Consider the following 6710-nt stretch of genomic DNA (forward strand, 5'->3'; position numbering starts at 1 on the left):
TATATTCCAATGGGGAACATAACATGAAAATAATTATGTATAGAATATATGTATGTATATTTATGGAGTAAAGGAGATGTAATCCCAGAGAAAAGGAAGTGGGGGCAAACAAGAAAATTTCTCTGCAGATTGTAAGATGTGACCTGAGTCTTGAAGGACATCAAGGAAGACAGGAAGTATAGGTCAAAAGGGAGAGTATTCCAGGCATATTGAACAACCAGTGAAAAGGGATGGAGTCTTATGTTCAAGGAACAGCAAAAAGTGTCACTGAATAGTTTGTTGTTAATTTTTTAAAGAATATGATAAAATCATCAAGTTATTTCCAAAGCCATATGTACTTTGTACACTAATGATTAAAGTCATCACCATCAGCCATGTACATCTTTACGTCTTTGTTAAAAAGGAAAACCTGCTACTTCATAAAACATCTGAAGGGTAATAAAAACAAATGGCCCTTAGTGTCTCCACACAATTTTTTTTGGACTAGACCTGTACAAAATCAATCACTCCCCATGAAAGAACTCCTGCTATCACTGTAGATCACTGTACTATGTATACTATAATGTATGACTACATTCTCTCTGATTTATACTAATAGAGTGATGGAGTGGGGTTTGAGAGAAAGAGTTGGAAGCGTATTTTCTTCATATGTTCCCTACTTGTACCACACTCTAACTTAGAGTCTTAGAAAGTTGACTAGATCACTGCATAGCTACTTGGCTTTTGAAGGGTCATAGAGACCAGAAGTTAAGACATGGGCCCATAGCTTCCCAATTCCAAGGCTAAAGATAGCACTGTATAGCACCATTTTAGCCCTAACTTCCTCATAAGATTCCTACAGTTCTCGCAGCCTCAGTGAAACTGGAATGCCTGAGTTAGCAGTTGGTAAGTCACAGCCAACATCAGGTTGTAACCAGAATGCCAATGTCAATAAGTAAAAGGACATTTAAAAAATAATAATTACCCAGTTGCTCTATTTGTTGGCTTTGTTTAAATGTCCTGTGTTACAAAGGGAGTTAAAAGAGATTTCAGGAAGTGATTAAGGGAGTTGAGCACCAATTTGAGGGGTTTTGAAGAGGGGCGGTTGTAAAGAAGTCATACTTTTAAAAAGCCAAATTATGAAATGAGATCTTGTCTAATGCGAGGCTTGAAGTACTCAGGAAATTGAATTCAAAATACGTCTTGGAAGTGCCTCCTTGAGAGACAATCAATCTTCAGAACTGAGACTGTGTGCACTTTCAAATCTGAGACAGTTGTCTCCAGGAAACAAGGATTGAAGAGGCTCCATCGGTTGGATAAAATCATGTTTGTCCTTATAAATTGTCCCTGGGAGTCACCCAGGAAACCAAGGCCAGAAGAGATGATTCTCATTTGCAGCAGTTCTTCCTGGAATAGTAGAGTCCTATGCTTGTCCTGAAGACCTGGAGACTGGGCACACTGTGCTTAACTAAGTATCAAATACTGTTCTCAATTGGTGCCTAAGCAGTATAGGATCACCAGTCATTTATCAGCCCCCATTTTGTTTCCAAATAAATATCTTTTGGCATTCACCTTACTCTTGACTTTCTTTTGGCCCAAAGCCAAAAGATCCTGCAGAAAGTAAAAAAAAAAAAAAACTTACACTAATATCTTTGAAAAGAATACCTGGAAATAAATTTAAGAATATGATTTCTTAAGAGAAGGGGGCAACTAGATGACTCAATGGATAGAGCACTGGGTCTGGAGTCAGGAAGACCTGAATTCAAATCCTGCCTCAAACACGAACTGTTGTGAACTTGAGTAATCAATTAATTTCTATTTGCCTAGGAGTCAGTTAAGTGGCTCAGTAGATAGAGTGCTAGGCCTAGAGTCAGGAAGACCTGAGTTCAAATCAGGCCTTAGACACTTACTAGCTTTGTGGCCCTGGGTAAGTTACTTAACCTTTGTCTTTCTCCACAGGAGAAGGAAATGGCAAATCTCTCCACTATCTTTACCAAGAAAATTTCACAGACAGTAGGGTCCACAAGTTCACGAAAGAGTCAGATATAACCAAACAAAAACCAAAAAAAGGGAAGACAGCTATAACAAAAAGTTCTAGATTTGGAGTTAGAAAACCTGGCTTTGAATGTTGACTACCACTTGATATTTGTGCTTGGGCAAATCACATCATCTCTCTGACCTTCAGTTTCCTCATATTTAAAATGTGATAATAAAACCTGAAGATAACAAAATAATATCCAATATTTATTTAATGCCTACTCTGTGTCAGGCACTATGCTAAGTGTTTTATGGGTTATTATCTCATTTGACCCTCACAACAACCCTGGGAGAGAGGTGATATCATTATCCCAAGTTTACAGCTGAGAAAACTGAGGCAATCAGAAGTTGTGACTTGTTTACCTAGTAAGTATCTTAAGTCTTCCTAACTTCAGGTCCAGCCCTGTGCTACCTACAACCTTTCCTGAGAGTAGTAGACTTAGAATTAAGCAAGATCTGAGTTCAAATCCTGCTCCAGACATTTATGAACTGTGGGATCCTGATTAAGTTACATCTTGTCTCTCAGATTCCATTTCATATGCAAAATGAGGGGGTTGGGTTCAATAATCTCTAAAATGTCTTCCAGCTCTAAATTTATAATCCTATGAAGATAGTTGTAATCTAGCTTTGACAGATGCCCAGATTACCTAAGATCTCCAAGTGGGAGATGCCAGGGACCTGCTTCTGAGAGAAACAATTCTGATTTCCCTTACCATATGGGCAGGAGCAGATTCTTTCCCATTGGCTACATACCCAGAACTAATTGTGTCTTTAAAACTGTCCAACAAGGATAGCCTCACTCTTTCAGGTTGCATCCAGGGATGAAGATCTTTACCCATAACATGGGCGCCATCCCTCAAGCTCGGTAGGGGAATGGATCACGTATCTCTCTCCTTTAATCCCTCTATGTCCCAGAAATGATTTTATGATTTTGGTTTGTTTTGTTTTCTTTCAGTTCCAGGTATAAATGGTCCCAGATCTAGGAGCTCAACCCATGGTGATCCTAGAGCCAGGATTCCTAGGCCAGATGTTGTTGTCAGCCTAGCAGAGGAGCCCCAACAAGCCAGGGTACCACAAGAAATCCAGGGGTGGGACTGCGGGGTTGGACTTGAAACTCTGTAGGATTATATTATATAGGAACTGAGTTCAAATGTGATCCTATTCCTCCTTCCCTCCCCAAAGACCAAGAGGATATAGAGAGGGAAATCATCCTCTCCATTAGGTGTTGGGGTGGGGGAATATTTCCATCGTGTTGTTGCTATGTTTTTAAAGTAAATAATTCTTTGTAAAAGGTAATCTTGTTATTAAACAGAGCTGGACTCTAAGGGAACACAACTGGTTGGGGCTTGAGTCAATAGCAGAGATGAGAGATGGACACTACTTCTACCAAGCTTTTTACCTGGAGAATCCTAGAGGAAGGATGAAATGTAAGATTATGCAATACTGTGTGGTTTTAATCAAGTTCAATCCAATGGAGGAGAGAAGGCAATGCGCTGTTAGACTTAGTTGTTATATTGGGTGTTTTGGCAGAGTTGTTTTTTTCGCTTTCCTTTTAACATTTTGTTAAAGGGATTAGTTATTGGGGGAGGGATGAAGGCTATATTTGGAAAGTGATATAAAAATAAAATATATCAATAAAATATTTTAATGTTACCCAAAAAAGAAAAAAAAATGCTTCATAGAATTCCTCTAACTTCTTTTTCTTCTGCAATGAGTGTTGATGTACAAACTGTCATTATTTTAAGTGTGAATCTATTTATTTTCATTGTGAGCAGAGTACCATCACCAAGTGATTCATGAACTGAATTGTGTGGTCAGTGCCTATTGGTATCTGAGAGAACCATTGCCACTAACTCATTGTTTTACCCCTCAGAGAAGAACCTGAGAATGGTCTTTCCACAGAATGTCAGTTTCCTTTTTTTGACATATGCTTTCTTTAACAGCAAGAACCTAAATCCAAATAGTGTGCCAACTCATTGTGATCTTTGTCTAAGGATCACCCATTCTGAGTTCCTATGATTTAATGTTGCCAGATGGTCTAACAGTTAATCACTACAACAGTGAGTAATTCTTAGTATTTTCTATTTCTCATTCTGCTTCTCTTGTATCACCTCTTTGGAAATGAAGGGGCCACTCAGGGTGGATTGATGTTTGATATTTTTGTCCATTTCATGGCTCTTCATGGCTAATGGTCTGAATCTTGGCTTCTCTGTGCTTAGTTCAGCCCATAGATAGAAGGTGCAAGATAACACTGGGTCACTACCCAGAACATTTTTCAGTTCAGTAGAACCTGTCAGGGTTTGTATTATATTGGTATAACCTTCAAGAACCTTAGGTTACTGCATACATAATAAGATGCTGGAATAAGACATTTCTGGCATCCTTCCTTACTGCACCAAGGCAAAGAGGCTAATTGAGTTAGAGTAACAATCCTGGGCTACACTTTCTTCCCAGTCAAAATACGACAGTTTTTGTGACATAATGATAATTTTTGCTACTTTCAGCCACAAATGATACATACATCTATGATATTGCCCTCTACTCTCAGTCTGTTCTTAAGTCCTGTTCTCAAAGACAGACACAACTAATGCATTTGATTTGTAAATTCAGAATTTCATGTGTTAGGTTCTTGTTTGTTTGTTTGTTTTTTAATCAAGCAAACCTAATCACTTTAGTTATTTGCAATAATTGTAAAGGAAAAGAAATGGACCCTGAATGCTACTGCTAAATAAATGTGGCATAAAATCTCCTATCTAATTTTGGCCAACAAAGAGTGTTATTGATAATAGATAATAGCTAAATATTATAACACCTACTATGTTCCAGGTTCTGTGCTAAACATTGGGAATACAAAAAAAAAAGGCAAAAAAGAGTTCTTGCCCTCAAAGGACTCACAGTCTAAGGCGGCAGACAATACACAAACAACTATGTACAAATGAGCTATATGAAAATAAATTAAAGAAATTCAGCAGAAAGAAGGCATTAGAATAAAAGGGAGAGGAAAGCTTCTTATAGAAGGTGAGATTTAAGCTGGGACTTGTAGAAGTAGAGAAGGTAAAAGGTAGAAATAAAGAAGGAGAAAAGTTCAGACACGGAGGACTTCCAGTGAAAATATCAAGTCAAGGATGAAGTATCTTGTGTGTGGAGCAACCAACAGGTCAGTGCCACTGGATCATAGCGTACCTGGGAGTGATGAAGGTATAAGAAGACTGGAAAGTTAGGAGGAGAGAGATCATGAAGGGCTCAGAATCTCAAACAGATGATTTTCTATTTGATTTTAAAGGTGATAGGTCTTCCCTGGGGGTTATTGTATAGGGAGTCACATGATCAGACTTTAGGAAGATTATTTTGGCAACTGAGTGGAGGATGGACTGGAATGGGGAGATGCTTGAGGCAGGGAGACCAACCAGTAGACTACTGGAATAATCAAAATATGAGGTGATAAGGGCCTGCACCAGGAATGTGCCAGTGTCAGAAGGGAAAAGGAAAATGAAAGATATTATGAAGGTGAAGTTGGCAGATCTTGACAATAATGAGATGTAAAAAAGAGTAGAGAATCAAGGATTGCGCAGTAAGTTGGAGTTAAAGAGACAAGGATGATGAGTTGTGAGCTTTGGTGACTTGGGGGATGGTAGTATCCTCAACAATAATAAGGAAAGTGAAAGAGAAGAGTTTAGAGAGAAAAATGAGTTCCATTTTGGACATCATGAGTCTAGGATGTCTTTAGGATATCCAGTTCAAGATGTCTAACAGGCATCTGGAGATGTGAAACTGGAGGTAAGTGGAAAAATTAGGATCATATTAATAGATATGAGAATCATCAGCATAGACATGACCATTGAATCCATGGAACTGATGAAACTGCCAGATAAAATAGTATAGAGGGAAAAGAGAAGACAATCCAGGACAGAGTCCTGCAGGACACTCATGGTTAGTGGGTGTGACCTGGATCCAGAAAAGGATATTGAGGGGAGTCCTCAGAGAGGAGAGAAGAGAATGGGGATCAAATAGTTTCATGAAAATCTAGAGAGGAGAGAATATCAAGGGAAAACATTATCTGCAGTGTCAGAGGCCTGAGAGGTCAAGGACTAGGACTGAGAAGAGGTCATTAGATTTGTCAATTAAGAGACTGTTGGTAATAAGTGTTTTGTCCTCAAGTATATCATCATACAATTGGAGAGAAAAATTAGCTCTTCCCAAAGGATATTTACTTCAAATATGTGGCAAGAATGGAAGTACAAACATTCCCTCTCAAATACTTTGAGGGAACACTCTCTCCTATACCACTTTGGCCCCTACAGAGAATGGACTCAGATTTAACATAGTTTAAATAGTGTTGATCCCAACAATTTCATAGCAACATGCAGCATCACTGCTGCATAAGCACTTGTTTCAAATGCTTCTGGGCTGGGTCCCAAAGGTCATGATTTGGGGTCTCAAAGTATACAGTAAAAATACACCATACCTCCTGGTCAGTACTCTACTCCCAGACGTCCTAATGGCTCAAATTCATAAAATTGTAAACATCATCTAAAATGAAAGAACAAATACCAAGGCAAAGAATTTAGGCCTATATTCCTGGGTTACATGTCAGACTTAGATGTCAATGTCCCTCCCCTTATACTATTGTCTTTCTTCCTTTTGTGGAACATGAATAGGTAGTGTAAATCCAAGGTCTTAAACCAATGTAATGA

The sequence above is a fragment of the Notamacropus eugenii genome, chromosome 5 (genome assembly GCF_028372415.1).
Source record: "Notamacropus eugenii isolate mMacEug1 chromosome 5, mMacEug1.pri_v2, whole genome shotgun sequence".
Classification (NCBI taxonomy): domain Eukaryota; kingdom Metazoa; phylum Chordata; class Mammalia; order Diprotodontia; family Macropodidae; genus Notamacropus; species Notamacropus eugenii.